General features: G+C 32.8%; 1 pseudogene; it reads right to left on the reverse strand.

Annotated features, from left to right (window-relative positions):
- Positions 1-21,338: 21,338 nt before the first annotated feature.
- On the reverse strand, positions 21,339-21,540 carry LOC143400553 (U2 spliceosomal RNA; annotated as a pseudogene).
- Positions 21,541-22,013: the final 473 nt, after the last annotated feature.

Consider the following 22,013-nt stretch of genomic DNA (forward strand, 5'->3'; position numbering starts at 1 on the left):
AGTCTTCCTGCTTTCAACTCAAGAAGGGTATCAGTTTGTATTGCCCTACAGTAAAATGATAAGGATGACTTGTAAAAATGAAGAAGAAGAACTGTGAGAACACAGAAAATGAGAAGCAGATTAAGGATTTTGGTAGTATTTATTTTTGATGAGACACAATTAACACTAAGTTTACCAGCTAAGGAAACCTATGAGTTTAAGTGGATTTGATTGGGTTACTCAAAAGCAATGAAAATCAGCATATGTGAAGTTGTTTACACTTTTTTAATGAAATATTTACAACTTGATAGAGCCAGCACAATTTGGAAAGAATGTCACAAAGCTTGCAGTAGCTGTACAAATTATTGGTCTTATCTCCCCATTATATCATTCCTTGGCTTAGTAACATGTTTTATTTGTGGGTTCCATGATACTCGATTGGGTGAAATAAAATGCAGTCATCTGGTACCTGTCATCTTGAATGCACACTCAGAGATAAAATATAGGAAACTGTTTCTCACCAATAACATCATGAGTAAGAGTTTTGATTTACTCTGTGGCACTTGTGAAATAACTAAACTCACACACACATGCAAACACAAACACACACATAATGTATATGACATCATTGTGAAATAAAAATATGAGTGTGTATACATAGATAGATATAATAGTGATCTCTCTCTCTCTCTCTATATATATATAGTTCTCTCTATATACATATATATATATATATATTTGCATATACACACACACACACACACATACTGTGTGTGTGTGTGTGTGTGTGTGTGTGTGTGTGTGTGTCATTGCCATTTTCACTTTATCCCTGGGCAGATCTGTGAAACCCACACTAAGATCAACACTCTACATCACGTAAACGATGTCTGATTTTTCCCATTGGCAGGAGGGGTTGATCTACACTCTCCTAAGTTCAAGTCCAGGTGTCAGCCAGAGAAATAATGAGGTAAATTTGATCTCAAGCAATATCCAACACAAACAAGTTACTTTACCAGATGATAGGGGAGAGTTGTAAATGTCTCTTACAAGCAATAAAAAAGTATTTTTTTTCTTCCATAGCTTTCAAACCCTATCAACAATAATGCATTCTAGGAATGTTTCCATCTATTACTGAACAGGAATTCCTGATCAGGAATTTCCTCATGACTTTCTCTTTGTAGTTTAATCCAAATGACAGTTAAATGACTTGTTATTTTACTCATAACTCAACAACACAAATATGCCCTTATCTGAATTCTGGGATTTTCATACTATGACAAAATCAAAAACACTGTAAAATTTTTCTTCACCTTTCCCCTTACTATACCCTATACCTTCTGAATGCAGGTAACACTATTTGTATGATGTATCTGCCATCTATCATATTTTGTGCATCATTCTGATTATTGTTGATATCTAGATGAAGTATTTTTAAGGTTTCATATCTTCATTTTCTTTATTTGTACAATGTGACTAAGAGCATATACTTAAAATGTTGAGGTGTGGATTAATGATCTAATACTAAACTTTATTATAAAGTGCTAAACAAGGGCTGGATGCCCAGCAAGACACCAATGGATAAATATACATTGGTGTTATGATGGGGGACACATTTTCTCCAAGAGCATGCAAATTTATTGAAAATAGTAAACAAATAATATACCTATTAATATAATATATAATTAATATATTTAAGAATATATTTAAAATATTTAAATCTTTGTTTATGTCAGTTTGAGATCCTCTGGTTTTTATACATCTTATAATCCAATAATAACAGCTACACACTAAACAAATTTACACATTCATGTAAGCTCTATTGAAAAGTATAGTTGTAGAAAGTATCATTTACCATACTGTCATGATTCAATTTAAAATACTCTAATAATAACGCTGAAAAGTTTTATGTTACACAATTCATCAAGTGATTAAATAAAGCAAATATGACAAATATAACTGCCATATCCTTTGATTAACATCAAACATTTAAATTATAAAATTTGAATTTACTTGATAGAGAAAAATATAAAACTGTTATTAGAGAAAAACAATACTAAAAGTATCTAAATTATATCTGAGTGCAATAAATTATCTCTGAGCAATACCTTAAATGGAAATCTATTAATTTTATTCACTCATTCATTCACTTAGTGCTCATTCATTCATTTGTATGTCATCAATGTGTTCCTAGCACTTATATGAATACAAAATACTATTTTGTGTTTGAATGAATGCTGAATGACAACTTTTTTTATCTTTGTAGTGATGAGACCACAGTAAGTAATCTCTCAATTCCATAATTTGAAAATATTAGGACAGTAAAATATTTAAAATATACCCTCAATGATGTACATGTAATAAAAACAGAAATCCTTTTCTGCTCCTGTACTGACTCTCAAGAAACATACATTTAATTTCACAAGGAATTTTATGAGTTTGCCTTCTCTAGTGAGACAGACAGAGGCAGAACTAAGTTTAATGCTTGGATTAATACAATTTTCAGCTCTAGAGCAAAAGGGATCATAATCATCATTGTTGCCATTAAAATACTCAGTTATGTACTATTCATTCCTGAGTGCCAAATCCTTTCCAGGTGGTTTACATAAGTAAGCTCATGAATCCTCACAGCAAGCTTCTAATATTGGAGGACCAACTTTGAATTTTAAAATGTGGGTGCAGCATGAGAAATCACTTGTCCAATACTACACACTGTTGGTGACAATCAGGATTCTAAACCAAATCAGTTTGAAAGATCATGCTCATTCTATTTGTCAATCTCTAATATTGATCACAGATGAGCTTGTAATACTAAAACCTTGCTTTGCATTTTGTGGTATGGATCTCTATGATTCTCTGAAAATAAGTTTCGATATTTCCATTCCAGAATACAAACTCAGAGAAGACTCTGAACACATTTGTAAACCTGTTCTGCAGTTTGACCTGCGTGTAAAGAAAATTTCTTCATTAAGAAATATTAGAAAGATAGAAATATTAGAATGAAAAGTTACAATAGGGAGAAAGAACTCTTTGTTTGAACTAAATTTCATATTCAATCATCTCTTTTTAAAAATAACCTCATGTACTTCCAAATTTATTAAGTGTTTAATATTTCAGTACACAGAGTTATAAAAACAGTCTATATCTTCCTCCCCAAACCAGGTAGGTCATGTTTGTTAATATATGGTGTTAGATTTAGAGTGTGATCCCATTCCATTAATTCCTTCTTCCTTTGCAACCTTTCATAAGCTTTGAAAACATGTATAAGAAAATGTGTTTTTTACTCTATAAAACTAAATCTCATCATTTGTCTTGTTCTCTGAAGATTCAATCAGCAGAACCTCCTCTATACTGGGTTTAAAAATAGAAAGTTGAAGAAAAGAAAGAACTTTCATAGTTCAATTAACCCATAACCCCCATCAAGCTCCCTTTTCCAAATTAGAACTTGAATGATGTGTCCAAACTCTAAGTCAGTTTACAAAGCCACCTGCGTCTCTGATTTCCTCTTCTAGGAGTCTTTGAACCACGTCTTGTTGATCAGATTCTGACAGCTTTTCAATGCTTATTAATAGAAAACTGTCCATGAGTTTTAAAGGATCACTGGAGCTATTATGGAAAACTTCAGTAGTATAAATTTATTTACTGATTTATTATGCTATCTTAGGTATTTACATTTTTTTGTTAATGAGATAGTTCTCGTGCAATTTTTGACAATAATATATTCTTGTTAACCAATTTACATACATGTTTACTTTCACCATATATATTTTTTTCAATTTTTTTGAAGTTTTTTGTTGTATGTGATGTCTATTCTGTAAAGGCTCTTCATAATCAATACTTTAACATATTTCAAATTTCTTCTTTTTTTTTTTTTTTGTACTCTATTTTGAACCCAGGGGGACTTAACCACTAAGCTGTTTTTATATATTTTTTAAAAAAATTTTGACATAGGGTCCCACTACTTTGCTTGGGGCCTTGCTCTATTGCTGAGTCTGGCTTTGAACTAACAATCCTGTCTCAATCTCCTGAGCCACTGGAATTACAGGCATGTGCCACTGCACCCATCTCTAGTTTCTAAGTACATTTTTCCTCATGTAAATAGTCACCTGAATGACACTTTATTGTCAAGTAAATGTCTGGAATTGTAAGTCAATTTCCTTTCATGTAATACACAATAATGACATTAGTTTCACCTGTATGACAATTAATTATAAATAAAATTACTGAACTATAGATCATATTTTTCCATACAATTTTTGTGACTTTTGTTCAAATATCATAGCAATTTATAGACTTCTCATCTGCTGAATATCACTTGGTTGACGTTCTGTGATAGACAGATACTGAGGTGAATCTCAATGACCTCTGGTTCCTTTTGTTCATACCATGAAAATACTGTCCCCTTTGAATGCAGTTGGGACCTAAGGCTTAATAACAAGTGATGTGCACAAAAGTGGTTACTCTATGTGATGCTAAGTTACATAGAATTCTCTCACCCTTTCTCTCTTCTTCTCCTCCTCCTCCCCATCCCTGTCCTTCTTCTATCTCTCCTTGTCTCCCTCTGTTGCTACTCTAAAGAATCAAGTTGTCTTGAATCCTACACCCAAATGGAAATTTACTCTGCCCACGTTTTTTATTGTATATGATGTTTATTCTGTAAAGGCTCTTCATAATCAATAGTTTAACATATTTAACATATTTCCAATTTTTTGGTACTGGATTTTGAACCCAGGTGTACTTAACCACTAAGACCTTGATCCTTGATATATGATTAAAATATATATATATCAATCATATTTTGTTGTTGTTGTTGTTGTTGTTAATGAGATTTACATTTAACAAAGGAGCTTAGAGGTGCACCCTTCTCCAGTCATATTTCCAGATAGAACCCTGACCTGGTCAATTCCTTTATTATAGAGGATCCAATTATGATCTGCCTGGACTCCTGATCTAGAGAAATTGTGAGGTTATGGATGTATAACATTTTCATCCACTGTGTTTATAGTGATTTGTAGCACAACATAAAATCATTCTTTTTTTTAAATTTTTACTTTTTCTATTTCTAGGCATTAATACTTTTTCTATTATTACCAACCTTTTGCAGCTAGAGATTTTCAAAGTATTCTGTCTCTCCATTATAATTGAACATCTTAGATCATTACCTGAGAATAAATATTTACCATGTATAAAGATTGTTGAAAGAGTAAAAATTCTCCTATAACTAGTGACAGAAGAGCAGAAATCTGAATATACTATTTGATCTTAGGAATTCAGACTTGAAGACATTGTTTTCTGTACTCTAGAATTTTTGTGCTACCAGAGTTAGAATTTTTATTTTGCAATGCATAGAGCCATTTAGTACAGCTATAGTTTTTCATGGTACCAGTAACAACATGACTAGTATTAAATTTGGGGGGGGGGGGCGCTAAACATCCATCATTGTATTCGATTATAATAACTATTTGTGAGGAAAGGCAGGAAGAGAAGGGCACTTGTTTGAAGTCTCAGGATCTCAACTGGATCTGTATTCATTTGTTTAATTTCTCTAGATTTAATTCTCCCTTTAACATAGCCTTGAACTGAGGTGGGAAATAACTGAAAATAATCTGAAGGCAGTTTCAGAGGTAGTCAGCTCTAAGATGTCAGACTTGATGTGTCCCATTAGGTATAGCTGTAGGATATTAAACAAAATTTTGGGATACAATATCAAGTGAAGATAAGCACTCCTGATTCTTTAAGATAAGAAGGAACCACTGTTCTCCAGGGGACAGCTCAACATTGGGGACTCTGGTAGTATGTCACAAAACAAACTTTTCATCATGTCATATTAACAAAAGGAAAAGGGAATTCATATTTATTAAGCTAACTACTCTGTGTCCAGCACTGTGTTGGGCCTTCATATACTAACATGAATACCAGAGCATCACAGTAGACCTTAACAAATACAATTAAAAAGTCAAAGACTTCCATTTTCAGCTGTGATATACAAATATTTGGAAGCCACCAATCTCGTCTTAACACCAAGGAAAAGTTGAACAAATTGAAAATCAATGACATATTTTAATGACTCAACAAAGAACAAATGATCATCCTGAAATCCAAAATGACAGGTGAATTCAGAGTTACAACTAAGATTTGTTTATCAAGATCTACTGAAGCCATAAACTGGAAGAAACAGTGACATGATAAATTTGACAATGTTTTATAGGCTACGTACAAAATAGTCTGAAAATGAGATATGCAGGGACCTACAATTTAGGAGAGTTCTCACAAATTCCTGAGTTTACCACAATGCAACCTCCAGGTTCTCACAATGAAGAGTCAGGAACGATGACCTGTGACTTGGGTACAAGGAGAGGAAAATAACCATTTAGAAATATGCTCAGAGCCTCCTATATAATCAGGCTTAATCTTTACTAGGAAGATTTTCATACAGTACTATCTGAACTTGGGGAGGGGAGTTTCCTCCAAACAGCCCCTACTATCCTTTCACCTAAGTGAAGAAAATAAGCCAAAGAAATACTTGTGAAGGGCACACACAGTCAACTAAATGACAGCAATGCAATCATAAGATTAGAAAATATATTTCCTCCTCTACTCTTCATTACCATGAAAAAGACATTGGATTAGTAGCCCAAAAGACCTGGAAGACATAATGTCTAGGGAAGAGTCCTTAGGGAAGTCTAAAGACAGGAGGAGGAACAAACATAGAATAAAACTAGAGGAATCTGAAGTCTCTGGCGCCCACAACAAATATGGAACCCAGTCAAACTCCCAGCCAAGCTAACTTAAACATTGCAGAAAAGAGGTCTATTTCCTTTAGTTACTATTATCAGATATATTTTATCAGGCTTTCAACAACAAACACGATAAAAAGTTATATTAGAAGAAAGAAAATGTCATCCAGAAATACAAAGCAAGCCTTGGAACTAGACTCAGCTATGACACAAATATTGGAATTATCAGGTGGAAGTCTGAAATAAGGATTATGACTCTATTAAGGACTCTGGTGGAAAAAGATACACAGCATATGAAATTAGATGGGAAATGCAAGAAGGGAGACTACAACAAAATCTAACTCTACTAAAAATCCAGGGAATAACCTCATGTGAGTAGGCTGGGTAAGTTTGGTGACTTAAGTAATGTGGTATTAATGGAACTTGTATAATTAAGTGCAAAATAATTGGATGAGTATTATACTCTAGTTGATAATATGTTTCTAGTGGGCTAGGGCTTTGCAATTCTGATATTCTAGAAAGTAATACTAAAGGAACAATTAAGTAAACAGATGCAGGTGGTAGAAGCAAGGTTCTTCCATGCAGTTGAAGATTAGAGATAAGAGAAGAGGCTGAAAGAGTCACATGGTAACAGATTAGAATTGGAACTGTCATTAGGAACTCATACTTGGCTTAATATAAAGTTGGTTCCAAGTAGAAATATTTACAGATATACAGATACACACACACACATACACACACACACACACAAACACACACATACAGAGGTTAATATGTATGCTTATACTTTTCTGCCCATTCACTAAGCATGCAAAGATTTAATGACGTTCCACTAGCTACTAGCATTGCCTGAGTCCAAATTTTGATTTCTAATACCATCATCAATAAAAGCAACAAGGACTCCTGAAAGAAATGGTTGATTTTACGAGGCAGGAGAAAATATAAACGATAGTCCTTGTGTGGAAAATACCAAAAGGAAGAAGAAAGAAAACCTATATGAGAGTATGTCATCGGATACAGGAGCCAAATAAAAACTCTCAATGGCCAAAGATGGGTTAATTTATGCAGCAAATTATAACTCAAAGGATGACATAGTAGCAATAAATTCATACTGACATTATTATTATTATTATTAATTATTATTATTTTACTGAAGAATATCAACCATGCATCATGATTGCAAATACTTGGTAAAGGTACTGTCTGGCCAAGAAGTGCAGCACATGTTAAGTGCTGGATGTTCATAGTAACTTCTTTTGAAAGACTACAATATGAAAAAAAATGAAAACATTAGTATTATGGTAAAGAAACCTGACAAGGTTTTCAAGATGATTAAGGTCAACACCGACACTTATAAATCACATTGATGACATGAAATCTTAAAGTCAAGGGATGAAAGTGATGCTTTATAGTACACAAGCCAAAACTTATGATGCCAATATAATAATGAAAAAAGTCAGAAAAATCTCAATAAAGGAACAATTTACAAAATACATGATCAATACTCAAAACCATCAAGTTGATCAAAAACAAAAAGGTCTGAGAAAATGTCACAGCCAAGAGAAATGTAGAGAGATAATAGGGCAACCTGTACAGGCTCCCAGAAAAGTAAGAGAACAGTAGGCAAAAAATAAGAAAATCTAAATAAATTATGGACTTTAGATAGTATATATTGATACTAGGTCATTAATTACAACTAATGAAGCACATTAAAATAAAATATTATAATTGGAGGATCTTGTTGAAGAATGTATGAGAACTTCTCTACTGTTACCATAAATTTTCTGTAAGTCTAAGACTATTCTTTTAAAATGTTATTTTTTATAAAAAGGTCATATGTTAATTTAAAACTCAGGAAATATATTTGCCTTTTTTAGGTTATAAGGTAAATGGAGATTTTGTACAGCAAAATTGTTACGTGATTACTTTCAGTATTCATAAAGGGTAAGTTAAAATCCTTGCTCTAGTGCTTGCAAGATATATTAGCTTCAGTGTTTATACTAGTTATATGTAATATTCATTTAACAATAACCCCCTACATTTGAATGGTTCAGAGAAGAATTTGCCATTGAAACTTTGAGGGGAAGGCATTTCCTTTTACAAAATGTTAGATTGGTTAATTTGAAGATCCCAAGGAGAAACTGATAGTTTGGATACATGGGGATCTGTAGTCAATGTGTGTGATTGGAAAGCAGCAGGATTCTAGAAATGGAATTTCAGAGCATTCAGCATCAACAGTTTGTTCATCCCAGTTCTGAGAATGGCCAACTAAGAACCAGCATGGCTACTGTATTATCAGGAGAGCTGGATTTATGAAGTACATTAGATGGATGTGAACCATTAAAATCACCCAGTTGACTTCTCTTGTGTTATACTGGGTTCCCCAGGCTAACTTTTGATTACATTCAGCATTTCCATGTATATTTATACAACAAAATTACACTGACGAGAACAATTGGAATATACATCTCCCATTGTTCTAAAATAGTCTCATTAAAATGTAAAGATCAGGTGTTTGATTTTTATGAACCTATTCTGAGCTTAGTTGACCTGTTTCATCCTTGAGGTGGATCCACTTACAGTGTTTAAGGACTTCTAAATGATATTCAACCCAAAGCATACACTTTCCTTCAAGCTTTCACCCCATTCTTTAATCCATCAAATTAAGAAGCATTTTTTAAACCATTTAAACATGTAACTAAACTACTTATGTTGTAAATATAAACATCAATATTAGTGTTATTAATATCAGGGACAAGATAATATCAGTAAGCCAAAATTATAATATCAGTATTGCTTCATTTATTAAAGGAATATTATGAGATGAATATCCCAATTGACTCAAGGACATAAAATTAAAAAAATAATGAGTAGGAGACTAGGTATGAATATATTAGAATAGGGGAAAGTGGAAAGCTCTTTACTTTGTAAAGAAAAAAAAAATTTCTAGACTAATATACATTAGGTTAAGTCTTTGTCCATTAATTTGAGTTTAAATATGAAGATAGATATGCAGTGCTCATTGGCATTCAGCTACATGATGATTTTATCTGGGCAGAACATCTATTTCAAAAAGTAAAATTCTCTTTGAACATCAATGAAAACCAAATATTCTGTATATATGCATGTGGGTATATGTGTGTTTATTAAAAGCACTATATGTCAGTTGATCAATTTGAGTTCTCTTTTCTTTTATTAAAAAATGGTAATAAACTAAAGAGGAAAAACAGATGGGAGAACAAAATTCATGGGATAACTATTCTAAGCAGTCTGGTGCCATAGTTAAAAGCAAAAGCTTTGTAGCCAGATGTATATAAATTGAAGCCCAGGCTATTCTTAATAGTTGGTAATCTTGGGCAAAATTTCTAATTTCTTGAGGTTTCTAATTATTTTTTATAAAATACAGAAAATAATAGTGCAATTATGACTTATCTCACCATAAAATTACTTGCTATAATATTTATATTTTTATTTCCTTTTTATTATGGTAATTATAACTATATCGATTATTCTGTGCCATAAACACAAGATTTGATTTATGAATTGGTTAGAGAGTGTACTCAAAACAGAACTCCTTTATCTGTAGAGGAAATGTTCAAGGCACTGAGTAGATGCCTGAAATTTCATATAGTACCAAGCATTTCTTAATCCATTTGAACATGTAATTGAACTATTTATATTGTAAGCATAAACATCAACATTACTGTTATTAATATCAGTGACAGGATAATATCAGTAAGCCAAAATTATAATATCAGTGTTGCTTCATTTATTAAAGGAATATTATGAGATGAATGTCCCAATTGACTCAAGGACATAAAAAAATTTATATATATATATATATATATATATATATATATATATATATATATATATATATGATAAAGTTGAATTTATAAATAAAGCACAGGATGAAATTAACAATAATCAATAATAAAATGGAATAATTATAAAAATATGGTAACAAACATTATGTGGTTTATCTAAAAATATCTTCCTGTACTCTATGCATCCTTCTTCTTGTGAACATGTGAGAAGATATAATGCCCACCTGATAAGACAAACTGAGGTAGATGCTTTAGGTTTGTGATGTAGTCTTTGTCTACTATATAATGGTTAATTGAACAAAAATTAATTTTTGTTCAATTGTGGTACCGCAACAGATGATTTCATAAGCATGATAGCTTCTAAGTAATAAAGGAGAGACTTGCATATAGAGTGTGTATACCTTAGACAAAGGGAAAATCCACATCCCAGGTAAGACAGAGAGAAAAGGAAGGTGATTTCATCATGCTATTAAGAAAAAACATACAATTTAAAACTTATGAAATGTTTATTTCTGGAATTTTCCATGTAATATTTCTGGACCAATAACAAAAAAAAAGTCAAATAACAAATAAGGAGGAGCTACTATATCAAATAGTGATTCTATTTAGCCAGAAAGTCAACCAATTACTTTATGAATCTAACATAGGAAACCAATCAATTCCCTGATTTTTATCATTTTTTCCATACAGAAGTCAAAACTGCAATAGAATGATTGTGACATAAAACATGAAAGTATGAGTTTTATTTTAGAGACTGTGTCAACTAACTCTTTAATTTCTCTTACATTTTCAGTCTGTCTTGCAGTTTATCTATTGCCATATTACTAAATCTAGCCAATGGCCCGAGAGCAGAAATGACATATATGTAACGTTGGGACTGTAACATTTGACGGTATATATGCTTTGTTTTTCTTTCTTTTCCTGTCTTAGAAATATTGATGATTACAGAGTCCACACAAAGACTGGGTTTTCTGTGACAATGACGCTGAGATCCAGCTTAGTGAAAAGGATGTTTCTTTGCAGTCTACACATGGGTGGGAAGAAAAGGAATGGAAAATGGGTTAAGCAGAGACAGACTGAAGCTAAGATTCTGGCACTTAATAAACCTTTCTGGCAGATGAAGAGATTTAAATATATATGGCATATTCATTCATTTCACATTATACCAAAAGAACAGTACTTCAATCTTTAGAAGACACAACCTTCCTTGAAGGGACATATGGGAAGGGTATCACCACATCTACCACCTTCCAGAACCACAGCTAAAAGATGCACAGAGGTTACAGTGGCATTAGGACTAAGACACTGAGCTTTCAGGACTTTTGTATTGGTTAAACTGCTTTGATATGCTCCTAATAAAAGTATAACTTATAATGTATTTCCCTTCTGAATGAATTCTAATATGTACTGAGTCATTTTTAAAATCAAGTCAGTTTTATTTGGGTCTATTCTTACAAGAACACATTAAATAAAATATTGTTAAAGAAAGATAGAAAAGCTGTTAGCATCTGAATTTTATCATAGCTAAAGCTCAAGCCGAGACTCTCACAAAGATGTATTTTCCCAGGGTAGATCTTTTATTTGGTATGGCAAAAGAAATGACTACTGCTTAAAGAAAATCACACTATTATCATACAATAACTAATGGCCATTCACTTTGCCTGTGTAATAGAATTCAGTTTCCAGTTTAAACAATACAGAGCTGTAGGATTAAGAACATTCGTGCGCATTAAAAATAGCTAAAACAGATATTGGAAGGTAAATCCATTCAAATTGAGTACTGTTAGCAGATCTCCAATTACTGGTAGTTAGATGCTGGCTTTAGTTGTTAACTAAGCAACAGTAGTATGAGATGATTTCAATCTTAAAATGGCCACATAGCCAGAGTGCCCAGTGTGGATAACATTTCCCAAAACAATAAGAAGAAATTTGGGGTGCAGTGACTTTTAAACAATGGCTAAATAAGGTTATGATAAAATAAATCAGAGAAGTGAGATGGTTTAATGGCTTTTTAATGAGCCTAATGTTTTCCATTTTAATGAGCCCTCTTACATCAGCTTTAATCATTTTATGAGAATGAGAAATGATTGAGAAATGGCTTGCATTAATTCAATTTTCCGTTCGGTCTTCCCACAAGCCATTATGGCACAGTGGCTAATGGGAGTCAACTTGGATAAGTGGGAACTTAGATAAAAGGACAAGTCTCAGCTAAATTTAGCTAGACACTTGATATGTTACCTGGTGATAAGGTTATACTTCCTCATTTTTCAAAGTGAGCATACCAAATGCCTGCATGGTGTTTTAACACTATATGCCACAAGCAAAAATTAATTAGGATAGTTGAAATGATCTATAATTTGTTCTAATGAATTCTACAGAATTGTGTTAAAATACCCACTTTTTTTTATTAGTGGTGTATTTGTATTACCAAACTGTGTAATAAATACTTTTGAGAAAAAAAAATGGTGCTTACAATCACATTAAGCCTTTGTATTACAGAACATAGGACACGATTTCTCTACTATCTATATCAATGGTATGGAAATTCTTTAGCTATATGAAATTATATATGCAGAAAACCCTGAATCCTTATGAATATTCATGAAGAAGTAGTCAGTAAATACAAAAATATAAAATTAAAAATGATGGCAGGCTCTGATCTGTCAATGAGAGTTATTTAAAATGAGCCAAGAATCCACCTCTAATTCAGATTAAAATATTTATTTTTAAAAATATAAGCAACACTGTATGACTCATAGAACTAAAAGGTAAATTCAAGAATTAAATATCAATAGTGACAATTTACTGTATCTTTTTCAGAAAGGTTAAAAGAAAATATTTTGAATAGTTTTACCAAAAGGAAATTATAATTATTCAAAGGTAAATTATTATTTATTTGAACACTACATAATATGTAAATGTATAGGAACATCATAAGGTGTGCCATAAATACATATCATTTTTTGTACATCAGTTAAAAAATTCAAGAACAAGATTGAAATGCATAAGAAAAATTTAAAAAAAAATTACACAGAAAAAATCATACCCAATACCTATTCCATGAGGACATCCCACCCAATAGAAGTCTGGACTCTAAAAATTCTGACTGTTCTGGGCAGCAGTCACTACTGGTAGACCATAGCAACAGAAGTGCCTAGAACCTAGAGGTTGCCACCATCATTACTACCCCAAGTGTCAGAATAGATTCTCTGCATTCATATCACTTAATACATTTTTTTTACATGATATGTGATTACAGTAGGTTCTTTCTGAAGATTTCTTCCTAGGCTAGATAAAAGACAACTGCAAACATAGGCATTTGCAACCTAGTTCATCAGAGGCAGATTCTCCTCCCACACAAATTCATGAGGCAGAAAATACTGCCAGAGACAGGAAAAGAGATGATTTAGAAACTTGGAAAAAAAACTGATGGATAGACAGATTATAGGATGCAGATAAATCGCAAAAGATTAATATATAGCAATTTTAAGAGGCAAACTTTCAAAAATCTAAAGAAAAAAAAAACTTTATCAACTGAATTCAAATGGAGTGTACCAGCACCATTATGTAATAGATATCGTGTTTAGCCCTATATGATGAAGCAAATGGAAGGAACGTAGAACTAATACTTTAATCTATTAAGTGATAATTATTTACTTTATCTTTTCCAAAAGCATTTGCCTTCAATGATTTGACAATTTTGTTGGGAGACAAAATTGCTCTAGTCTTCTAAAAGCAAAGAAAAATTATAATGTAATATCTTCTAAACTCTCATAAAAATAAAAATAGACTGTGTTCAAGGCAGGTGATACATATATATTTGTGGACATGTAAGTAAAAGTTGTTTGGGTACATAATAAAATGCAAGAGAAAATAAAGATATTAAAGCTATAATAAAAAAATATTTTAAAGATAATTAAAAATATTTGTTATATGAAAACCTTACCTCCTAAGAACTCTTCACCATGTACATCCCTATCTTCACATATGTGTTAAATGTTTATCCTAGTAGCCAGCTACATATGTAGAGTCACAGCAAAGACAAGTAAGAAAAAACAAAACAAACCAATCAAATGAAATAAAAAGCAAAATGAAGGCAATGAAGATAAATAGCAAGGCAAAGAAATTGCAAAGCACCTGAGAAAAGTTGGCAAAATACTGCAATAGATGACTTTCTTTTCCAAATGCAAAATGTTTGAATCACTCAAAAATTAATCAATAAAAGTATTCCCTTCCCATTCTCCTCAACAATAATTCCAAATATTTATTACTCTTTATAGCCCACAGCTTTTTCAATTACAATATAGAATTTGCCCCCTATTTCACATGAAAATTCACCCTAAAATGTTGCATGCTACTACTTTGATCTAGTCTTCTAAAAGTTTCTTTCAATGTTTCAATCCCATCCACTCCTTTTTCCCTTAGGACTCATTATTCTGTGCTTCCTGCATTGCCTCCTAAAAACAGTGCCTATAAACAAACTTAACTGCTTGCATTCATTCTCCACTTTCCCATTTCAAACTCTCAGTACCAGTTTTCTCCTCAGTTCTTAAAATTTGACTTCACTGACCACAGGTTTTTGAAAATAGAATCATTAAATCTTCTAATCTGCTCTCAAATACCAAGTTCAGTAGCAATTGTTTCATATTTCTCCCATGGGGCTTACTTGACACATCTAGGAAATGTCTATAACACCATCTCTAGTTGCTTAGTAAGCTTGAACTGACGTGGGTTTCCTTATTGACATTAGTATTTTTTCATTGCTTTCCTGACTTCTCTTAAGTTCCTTTTCCTGTCTACCACCACTTGACACTGTTTTTATTTGCTGTGATTTCATACTCCATTTGTTGTTCTTATTAAAGACTTACTGAATGATTCTGGTTCCATATATAAGTTTTATATTCTCAGCTGCTCCTTTTTCTGAAATTTTTATATTATACTTAATTGCTATTTCACCTCTGTTCCTGACTTTTACAGAGATGATTCAATTATTCCATGTCACAAACAAAAGTCACCACCTATTTCTACATCCTCCTCCTTCTTCATTCATGTTTGCATTAGTGCCACCAATGAACATACAATCACAAGTCATCTCTCTGCATCCTTTCCACACTGTTTAGTCCACAAGTCCAATAGAGTTGTCTAATAAAAACTTTTAAATATTTTTTTAGTTGTAGTTTGACACAATACTTTTATTTATTTATTTTTATGTGGTGCTGAGGACTGAACCCAGTGCCTTGCATGTGCTAGTTGAGCACTCCACCACTGAGCCACAACACCAGCCCCTAAATATTTTCAAATCCATCTTTTCCATCCTCACAACCCTGCTATATTCTATTCCCTCATTACTTCTCTCACTGTCATACAAAAAGATTCCAAAAGTTAACAGTGAATAATTTAATTTATAGTTGTCTATCCTACTCTATAGGCAACAGCCCATATAAAACATAGTAAATGTAAATAGCAAATTCTTTTTAACTGTGTAAAAATTGTTTACTACAAGTTTAAATTTTATAAAATCTGTCGTATTAATGTATTAAAATAAATGAGGCATTTATATTTTAAAACTCTGCTCTTTTAATTAAGAAGCTTTTTAAGGAACATTTTTGAAATTAAGATCTATGAATATTAGTGATCTGAAATAAATTAATATACATTTTTTAAAAAATGTTAAAAAATTAAATAAACTTGAGAAATAACCAGATAAATGAAATTTCTTTCCTACAAAACCTAGTAGAAACTTTATTATGCTAACATGTATTAAGACTTCTAAGAGGAATATATCATCTTTATTATTTCATAAGTATATTTCACCAAGGAGTCTCTTTATCATAGTATAGTTATTAACAGAAAAATAACACCTTTTAAAAATTTTAAAAACTGAAGTGTTAATAAAAACAAATTATGCTTACATATAAACAATATGAAATTTTAGGTTGTATAAATCAAAATTAATTTTATATTATTAGGTTCTTCGCTGAAAACAAGTTTCCAGTCTTTTCTAAATATACTGATTTATGAACAGCAAATTAAGACACAGAGTATGGAGAGAAATTGAGTTTGAAATCATTTTGCATGTAAAGTGTGATTCCCTTTGGAATTTATTTAAATCCTTCTGAGATATGCATCCATAATATTTCTAAGAAATACAGGATTAGGCTGGAATAAATTAGCAAGATGATTAATTAAACCAGAAATATTTATCATTATTAAAAAGTGATATCTCAAGGAATCTAAAAACCTATCTTATTGGATTCTTGCTAAATCTAGGCTAAATTCAATATACTTTGTATATTAAACTCTAGTTTCTTTGTAAAATACAGGAACAGGAGTTTTAAAAAGTATATGATGTGGTTTAGAAAATGGCATGTGTGGATTTCTGAATTCATGTATAATCTCTCATTTTGTCCTTCATTTACAGAAACAAAATGATCGTGTGAAGTCTCCAGGAGTCTTTGAAAGGTGCAGAAAATTACCAGATAAGTGAGTCTGGTTTGCTTGATGTTCCTGTAGATATCATCTGAACCTACACTTCTGAATGTTTCCTATCATTTTGGTAAAGATGGAGAACAGTCCAGGTGACTACATATACATTATTCCTTTACATCCAGATAACTTTTTTTGAAAGATAGAGACCTGTTGATTTTCTTTTGGAATAAATTAGGCCCAAGCTGTACATCAAAAAGTATAGAATTAGTAATAATGCAATGGTAGGAACATCTCAACTCTTCAAAAAAAAATTACATGGGAAAAATTCCTTAAATATCAAAATTTTCATGGTAAAAGTGTACTGATGACTTTCATTATAAAAAATTCCAAACATGTGTAATAATAGAAATGGTATAATAAACTCCCAAGTACCCACCTGAAAAAACTTGTGGTAAATTTTATTTCAAGAATTTCTCTGATCCTTTCTGGAATCTGAATTTTCTGGGGTAAATATAACACATTTTATCAATTTGCCTGTAAATATTTTAAGCCCATTTCTAAAGAACAGAATAATTTTATAAATGTAAACAATACATTAAGTGCTTCATATCTGTGAATTCCACATTGCTAGGTTCTGAGATACAAGATGGGAACCAATCATGGATGGGAAATATTTAAAAAATAAAAAGTGTCTGTACTAAACTTTTTAAAAATAATTTTTTAATTGCAGATGGACACAATACCTTTATTTTATTTTTATGTAGTGCCTCACATGTGCAAGGCAAGCACTCTGCCACTGAGCCACAATCCCAGTCCCACATCTGAACTAAACTTGTAGAGGTTTTCTTGTCATTAATCCCTAAACAATACATTGTAACAACTATTTGCATGGTGTTAAGTATTTTAAGTAGTGTGGAGAGGAATTAATGAATACAATAGAATATGTATAGTTATATTCAAATACTACTTTTTTCATTTTATAAAAGATCTTGACTATCTGTAGATTTTGGTAATGTCAGGGGGTCTGGGAATCAATCCCTTATGAATACACAGGGAAGACTTTACTACTGCCCTTCTTTTAAAAAATAAATAAATAAACATAAAGATTCTTCACTATCATGAAATACGAAACAAGTGTTAAGATTTCATGATTATATTTCAAATGCATATATTTAATATTATAGTTTGCTTAGATTTGAATTTTAAAAGTTCATAAATTGCAAATGGCTAATGTGTCCATTAATTACTTTGTTTCTTTACCAATGCTCTTTTTCACTAAAGCCTCCACAATAAACTGAGGAGGATTGGGATGAAAGCCATTTATAAAGATGGGGAGAACTGAGAACAGAAAGCCATTATTTGGTATCCAACTTCACCATCTGCTTAAGCACTCATTTTGCTGTGCTAATTCTGTGACTATAAGAGCAAGGAAGAAGAGAACTGGAAAAGGGGTGTTGGGAGAGGGGGATGCAGAGCTGTTGAGCAGCTGAATTTTATTTATTTGTTTGTTTGTTTGTTTATACTGTTTGGAGGACTCAAGGTATGTATTTCCCAGGAATCAAGAAGACCATGTAGGAGGAACAGAACTAAAGTTCCTCAGTCATTGTTATGCACAAAATGGTTACGCACTGGGACAGAGAGCTCTACTGGCAAGAAAGCTAGAGAGATGGTTCCTTATGAAGGTATGGAGCTCCTGTTGGAGCTGAGGGAAGTATGGAATTCCACCATGACCCTTCTACATTTCTAACCTATGCACTATTAGAGCAAATCAGCAACTGGGAAGGGAGGAAGAAGTGGTGGACCATACTACAGTCAAACAGATCATACATTTGTCTCTTTCCCTCTCCTTTCTCAGGCTGCAAGCACATTAAAATAAGGAGGTCTTGAAAAGAAAGGAGGAGTGTTTCTGGAGCAGAAGACATCTCCCTCTTTCCCCACCCTCCAACACTCCAGCAGGACATGGCTCTCAGCTCAAGTCTATGTGCAGAGGTGATATTCAAATGAGATGATACAAAAAAGTCTTATAATGAAGTGGATTTTAAATAACCAGAGTGAATGAAAAGTTGTGAAATCTGTCAGAGATGTCAATAAGAACATTTTGACAGATTGCAGTGGAAGGCAGTGATTGTAGAAACACAAACTGCTTCATGTTTACACCCCCACTGAGTTGAGACTACTCAATAAACCAGTTTGATGTGAATTTCATAGCACATGGTCCCTAAACACAAGTTAATTCCTTCTGGGGCTTACCAGAGAAAGAGCAATCTGTTTTAGTTCTGGGAGGAAACTGCCAGTGTCAGCCTTGCTGAGAGACACTAAGTCTGTCTGCAACCTGGAACCCTCCTAAGGAATTTTCAAAAGCAGTTTTGACCCAAAACGATGTTTTCCTGCATGCTTTCGTGTACCATGCATACCATTTGAAAAAAGCACACTCATGCATTGCTAGTGGGACTGTAAATTGGTGCAGCCAACATGGAAAGCAGTATGGATATTCCTTGGAAAACTGGGAATGGAACCACCATTTGACCCAACTATCCCTCCTCTCTGTCTATACCGAAAGGACTTAAAAACAGCATACTAAAGGGACACAGCCACATCAATATTTATAGCAGCACAATTCACCACTTGAAAATTGCAGTTTCTTGAGGACATTGCAGACCCACAATGAGTTGCCTGGTTGCCTTCTTGATTAACTTGTGAGGACAAGTTCATTCATCTAGAAATTCAATCTGGGATAGGGGCACAAATTGTCAAGATGTACCCAACTGAAGGAAGTTCTAGGAAATGAGACTTTCAGGACTAACATCAAGAAAGTTCCAGTGAAAGTTCCAGAAAGAAGTGGTTATCCTTCTATTCTCTATCATTCATTAAAGTGTAATGCATCTCCTCCTGTAAGCATAGAGTACCAAGGCATTGGGCGGGGGGGGGGGGGGCTCCATGTATTATTTAGTTATTGGCAAAAATACAACTATTTAGTAAAAATGTAAAAATTCAGCAGTTTAATCTTGGCTATGTTAAGCACATGAATTTCCTATTACTAGAATGACAAATTGTCACAATGTTAGTGGCTTAAAACAACGTACATTGATTTTTTTTTCTTACAAATTATTAAGATTGGAAGTCTAAAGTGATTCTCACTGGGCTAACAACAAAGTGTTGGCACGGCTGTATTCCTTTTGGAAGCTCCAAGGAAGAATTCATTTCCTTGTCTTTTCCAGTATCAAGGAACTTCTGCATTCCTTGACTCATTCCCCCACCACACTCTGAATTGTGCTTCTATCATCTCAATATTTCCTCTGCCTCTGACTCTCCTGTCTCCCTCTTCAATATCTGAAGATATTTGTGATAGCAAGGGATCACCTGGGAAAAACAGATGAATTTTCCCACCTGAAGATCCTTAAATCACATCTTCAAACTTCTTTGTTACGCTACATATTTTGGGGTTCCAGGGCTTAAGATTTGTGTAGGGTCCTTGAATCTGCATATCACTTTAAGCACTAAGAAAATGTTTTAAAATTATTAATTTATCTCAAGGGAATTTATTCCACATCAGAAAACATGACATTTGTCAAAACCTTAAAAAAACTCTACTTGACTATTATTTTGCCATCTGTCTGTATTTCTCACTAGACACCTATTTTTCCATCTTATAAGGAGGCTGAGAACACTCTGTACATGATTCTCAATTTTTTCAGGAAAATTAAATTCATAGTATCCTGGCTTTTACTTGCCTGACACATAGAACTTCCACAACAGAGAACATTCAGAGCCAAGGTAGTTAAAAACTAAGAATCATCATCATTGTAGCATTTCCTCAGTGAATGTTTTAAACTTTATTCCCATTTATTTGATATATTCTGGTCATTTGTTAAGAAACTGTTTTCACAAAGATATTATCCCCAGAAAATTAAAGATATATTCTTCCTTCTTACTCAATGATGAGCTTTAACATACTTTCCTTCAACTCACCTTCTTCACACTGAGAGTTGAAGTGCTAGTAGCTGGATATTTTGGGGAAGGGCTCAATATCATAGTAACTGGTCTTAAAACCCTAGAAAATTCCCAAGGACATATAAGAAAATTGTCAAATTTCATGTTCTCCTTCAGCAGTCCACTTATTCATTAAGTAAGCATGGAACGATAAGGTCATGCAAGGTGTCTCAGCAAAAGATAAGTCCATTGTGGGAGGACTGAGTAATCTTGGTTAAACCTGAGTGCAAAGGTTTAAGGTAGACTAATATGGTTTCAAAGTCCTCACAAAACAAGGAAAATTAGTATACTTGCAGATGAGTCCTAACCATTCAACTCATACGGTTATTGCAAGGTCTCAATTAGATGATACTTTGAAATATTTTGTGCAGTGCATGAGATCTCATTTAATTCTCTTTGGGACTTAATGCAATGCAAAGTAAGCAATAATGGCTTCTAAACTGTTTTATCGAATTGTGCTATATTGCCATTACCTTTCCCATAAAAGAGCCTAATGTGCCTAGTTTAACTTTCTAATTAATTTACTACAATGATAAGAACAAATACTACACTTGATCTTAGCCAAAAGGCCAAGAAGCTATCGATAATCTATTCATTACTAATGGGAATTAACAAACTGAGACAACCTGACATGTTAGAAGTACTTTTCCTTAGTATTTCTTTCAATGTTATAAAATATCTCAATATTTTATGCAATTAGGATAGGATTGAAAATCCATTTCAAAACTTCTTCATTGAATTTGCAGAAGACGCATACCCTATTCCGCAATTCCAAGAGCATCTGAGTTTTTAAATCTTTTTTTATTTTTTCCTGTGGAGGGGGTACTGGTAAATGAACTCAAGGACACTCAACCCCTGAACCACATCCCCAGCCCTATTTTGTATTTTATTTAGAGACAGGGACTCACTTGCTTAGGGCCTCACTGTTGCTGAGGGTGGCTTTGAATCCGTAATATTCTGCCTCAGCCTCTAGAGCCATTTGGATTATAGGCATGTATCACAATGCCCAGCTAGTTTTTTTTTCTGCTCTATTTTTATATATATATATATATAT

The sequence above is a fragment of the Callospermophilus lateralis genome, chromosome 5 (assembly GCF_048772815.1).
Source record: "Callospermophilus lateralis isolate mCalLat2 chromosome 5, mCalLat2.hap1, whole genome shotgun sequence".
NCBI classification, from domain to species: domain Eukaryota; kingdom Metazoa; phylum Chordata; class Mammalia; order Rodentia; family Sciuridae; genus Callospermophilus; species Callospermophilus lateralis.